Here is a 5,295-nt window from a genome sequence, read left to right as displayed (position 1 = left end):
GGTCCCCCTTTTTGAAGAGGGGTACCACCACCCCGGTCTGCCACTCTTTTGGCACTGTCCCAGACTTCCATGCAATGTTGAAGAGGCATGTCATCCAAGACAACCCCCCAACAACCATTGCTTTTAGCATTTTCAGGCGTTTATCATATTTATAAATTTAAAAAAACTCTTGAATTTTGGCAAAAAATGGTGCAAATCAGAAGTGCGAAAAATTTTGATATTCTTGGGGTTGGGCATTTGGGGATAAAAAATAAAGTCTCACTAGCGCCCCCTGGAAGTGCTCCCTCTGGGGACATTTTTGCCCAGTTTCACCGATTGACTTGAAATTTTGCAAACAGGTGTTCTTAGATATGCTCTACAAAAAAGTCAATCATGGTATGCAAATGCACCTAACAAGATTTTCCACCATGTTTTTGCGAACTCCTCCCAACGCTAGGTCCGATTCTCACAAGAATTTCAGGAAATCATCTCTGGGTCACTGCCATCAGAAGTTATTAAATGCTTGTTGATATCTCATTGGGTTTTGAAGTTATGGACCAATGAAGGTTGTAGGGGGTGTGGCCTAAAAGTGAAAGACCTATAAATTCAAAAGTAATTGGCTTGTCATCACTAAATCTCTAGGATATGTTCACATTGAGTTCCTGAGCATTCCCAGAATATTTGAATTTTAGGGGGTGCTGCAGTCATTCTCTGAAATTTTGCTTATTTTTTGCAATTTCCATCGTATCTTAGATTTACAAACAAACTCCTCCAAGATTTTAAACCCGATCGACTTCATGTTCGGGCAAATTGATCCTGACAACTGTGTGGGGAAAAGTTATTAAACTCAAGAGTTTTCGTAAAATTACCTGAGCGTAAAACTACCTGAGAGGTCAATGAAATCCATGGAGGATGAAGTAGTCTGATAAAAAACCTCCCACCGACTCTCACAGATCACTTTGCAGTCCATATGTTTGCTGGATCACACCAGAGCATATCAAGGTCAGGTACTGAAGACTGAGAGAGACAATCTAGTGCTGTTGATATCAGATTAATATTATTTGTCATCATCTCACTGCATACATTATCAATGGATAATAGATCAAATATGACTTACATAACTTTTGGTGGGCATGTGGAAGTGCACAAATACAGATATCTCTATTTTGTGATCATGTTTACGGTGTATATGTTAATAATTAGCAGTAATTTCACTATTGTGTGCATCATAATGATTCACAAAAAACCTGCATGAACCAATGTACATTTTCATTGCAGCTTTATTGATCAACTCTGTTCTTTTCAGCACTGCTATCTACCCAAAGCTTTTGATTGACTTTGACTTTTTACCAGAAAAACAGATCATATCTTATCCAGCATGTCTCCTCCAGTGGTTTTCATATAACTGGTTAGCCGCTTCAGACTTCTTTCTCTTGTTGTTCATGGCCTATGACAGATATGTGTCTATATGTAACCCTCTGAAATATACAACCACCATGCTACATACAGTTGTTAATATTTTTCTTATTTCTGCTTGGATTGTGCCTGCTTGTTTGCTACTAGTAGTATTATTAGTAAGTGCTAAAAAATAAATCTGCAAGATCCATTTGAAAGGAATACTTTGCAACAGCACAGTTCTAACACTTCCCTGTGTGAGATCAAGTATACTGAATATATATGGCTTGTTTCTTTTTTTATTTTTGTAATACTTCCTGTACTCTTCATACTTTTCACATACAGCAGGATACTTGTATCGTATCGTATCGATGTAGAGGAGTCAGGAGAAGAGCTGCACAGACCTGTTTACCCCATCTGCTGGTTCTAATCAACTTTACCTGTTTTTTTGGATATGATGTACTTCTTGCTCGACTGGAACTCGATACCCCAAAAATTGTACGTTTTATTATAACTGTACAATTTGTAATATATAGCCCTCTTTTTAATCCAATCATTTATGGACTAAAAATGAGAAAAATTCATGATCACCTAAAGAAGCTCCTCTGCGAAATGTGGTGTCTTCACACTGACTGTCATTGTTTTGTGTCAAAATACAGATATATGAATACTTTGAACATTCAAAGACTTGTTTCTAAATGAATAATGCCAGATGAATGATACCAATTGAACGATATTAACTGAGCATATCACTGCAGTTTTCAAAGACCCACCGTAATGGTTAAATTGAACAGACAACCACTGTAAGCATCCGTTTTTCAGTTTGATTTTAGTTACTATTATTATTATTACTTAGCCCAGCAAATACATTGACAACTTCAACTAAATTCTTTAAAGTACAGGGTTTGTGTTTCCTATTTATGTGGGTATGAAATGTTACATTTAAACACACACCTTTAAACATGCATGTTACAGTATCATGTCTTCGTAAATGTACAAATTACATGTAATTACAGTAATTTAATTTATTTGAGAGTTTATGGCACAAATAGAGCAGACATGAATATGTAGATAACTCAGGTTGCTCTGAAGATGTCCGAGTTTTTGTGAGTACATAGGGTTGCAAAGGGAACAATCAAAAGTAAACATGGATCTCTGGAATTTTGACCATTTTTCTTTTTTGCGAAAGCAACTTAAATGTAGTTGAGAACTATAAACATACTGTTAAAGATAAAACGTTCTGTTTTTAAACGTCTTTGTCATTCCTTGCATATTGTTTCCTGAGGCCATGTTCGTTTTAATACCAAGTTTAGTTGAATACTCTTTAAAGCACTGAGAGTGTGTACGTCCACAAAAAAGTACAATATCACCTTGATTATTTGCAGCGGTCCATCAAAAGGCTTGGCGACTTATCTTTAATAAAAGTTATTACTGCAAATGAAAGGCTAAGCAATAAAAATGTAATTCAAAAGTCAAAGATGTATGTGATGTAGCACATGCTGTGGTTCTTTACAAAGGATAGCTAGCTATTGTAAGCCACTTATTTTTTTTCTTTCAACCCAGCGTTGGTGTGAACCCAAACCAATTATAATAAGTAAAACCAGAGCCTTAACAAGCTTATTACATTACATGTCATTTAGCTGATGCTTTTATCCTTTTTAAGCCAGCGTGGTTTGCACAAACGTTAGTCCGACTTGCTTGCGGTAAAACAAGCCGGCGAGTGATGCTGTTTAGCACGCGTTGAGCACGAGCAGTAGGTGCCAGCCCAATGAGACATAATAGCTTTAGCTAGCCTGTGTTAGAAAATGGCGCAGTATTACCAGCAGATGGGGCCTTCAGCAAAACAAAGCCCAGTATTAGACACGAATCTCTCTAAGAGGGCTGCAGAGTACTACAACCAGTGCTCTTACCTTTCAGAGGTCAAGCGAGTCAGCACGGGGAAGTGTGTTTCCATCTATTACTAAGCCGGATAGCATGGGCTAGCGAACGTGATGTAACTAGCCAGATAGTGGAACAGTTGATTAGGTCTGCAACTAACGATTATTTTGATAATCGATTAATCCGCGATTATTTCTTTGATTAATCGATAAATTGGATAAAAACAGCATTAAAATGCTTTAATTTCCAACCCTTTATTGTAAAACAGAACTGGAAATTCACATTGCAAAAATACTTCAGAAAGTCCACAAAAACGTCATAACTTGTTATCTATACTACACCCACAGACGCACACACGAAACACACACCCATGCTACCTTGAAGCTTATTCATTCAATATAATAAATATAATGCATATAGTAAATGCATTGGAGACTTAGTTAGCCGTGCTGGTTTAATGGATCACCGTGTGTCTCCCTTTACAGGCATAACATCAACTACCGTACAACTCACAATATATGGTGCCATTGACAATTTAGTTTATTTAGTGTGAAATGCTTGCACACCTTGGACGACTTAACTCGATCAGACGTCTTTGCTTGCATCATGTGACTCACTCTTTCGCGCTTCCCTCTTCGTTGGCTCGGCTGCTCTTTTTTTGCTCTGCGGGCATCTCTGCAACTCATGGAGTGACGTAATAATCGCGAGGCAAAATTAATCGATAATTTAATTTGTTGCCAACACTTTTAATAATAGATTTTTATCAATTTCATCCATTCGTTGTTGCAGCCTTACAGTTGATGCATGCAAACTGAGTGGCACGAGCGTGGCCAATCGAATGTTCTCCACATTAGGTTGTCTGCTTTGGAAGCTGACTGTTAAAAAAAGCAACATTTTCTTCCCGAAGTCAGATGTATTTCACAATTGGTGAAATTTTGCTGTCGAAGCTGCAGTTAATTAAATAGCAGGCCATCTTGCATTTCTGTCAACCTGAATTCAACAACCTCAGATACAAATGCCAAAATAACCTCTCCTTTCTTCGTGACTCAAATACTTTAAAAAAAACATGTTACTTAACATTACACTTTGGATAGAAAAGGATTGACCTTAACTTATAACCTTGTCCTGCTCGGTTGGTCAGAATGCAAGTCCAATCTCAGGGGTCAAAGGTCACGCCAGGAAACGACGTTTCCATGGAACCAGGATAAGCGATTAATTGGGATATTCAATTTATCCTAGATGAATTTAGCTTTGACTTGGTTGCACGAAAGCAGGCTAAATTAAACCCAGGCGAGTAACCATGGTGATTTATTCTTTACAGCTAGCCTGCTCCAGACCAGGCTAGCAGCCGGGCAAAAATTAATCCTGGATTCTCATGTGTTAAATCACCTGCCGCTCTGATGCGAAACAAACGTGTTTAACAGGTATTCCGTTGTCTTCTGAATGTGTTGTGATTTATTTTTATTAACATGCGTTTGATTTTAAACCCTACTATAGCAGTTAGATGAGTGGTCCCCAACCTTTTTTGCCTCATGGACTGTTATCAATATTTCACGGACCGGTCAAGAATATCTGGAAATAAGCACGTTGAAATAACGAAGGCGGGGGGGATAAACGTGATGAGGGTGATATATAAAGTCCCATTCACCTGTGTTTCTTCGTACCCCATGATGCCCATTTCTGAACCACGTTATGGATGAAGAAGCACTGATATTGAGATGTGCTTTCAGACGTGAGAGGGTGTTTCGTAAATTTGTGATCTTTTTAGGAAAGCCGTGGATGCTTATCCCAGCTATGTACACCTGGATTGACTAAGCCCCACCTTCTCATCCCGGCTCGGCAAACGTGCAGCCGATCACACTAAGTTAAGCTGCCCTTTTTCAGTTATCCTGGTTAACTGAAAAGTACAGATGCGGCTCAGATAGCCACCTCATACAAGTCCAAAAGAGAGAGTGGGTCCTAACATCCCATGTCAGAAGGCACCATAAAATGGCTGATTTTAAAACAAACTATCTTTTTAAAAAAGATAGGGGACAGAAATCC

General features: G+C 38.4%; 1 pseudogene; it reads left to right on the top strand.

Annotated features, from left to right (window-relative positions):
• The first annotated feature begins 1,069 nt into the window (after positions 1-1,069).
• Positions 1,070-4,460, top strand: LOC120834304 (olfactory receptor 11A1-like; annotated as a pseudogene).
• The last annotated feature ends 835 nt before the right edge of the window (positions 4,461-5,295 follow it).

This window comes from Gasterosteus aculeatus, chromosome 16 (assembly GCF_964276395.1).
Source record: "Gasterosteus aculeatus chromosome 16, fGasAcu3.hap1.1, whole genome shotgun sequence".
Classification (NCBI taxonomy): domain Eukaryota; kingdom Metazoa; phylum Chordata; class Actinopteri; order Perciformes; family Gasterosteidae; genus Gasterosteus; species Gasterosteus aculeatus.
This window is presented reverse-complemented; position numbering and strand designations above follow the sequence as displayed.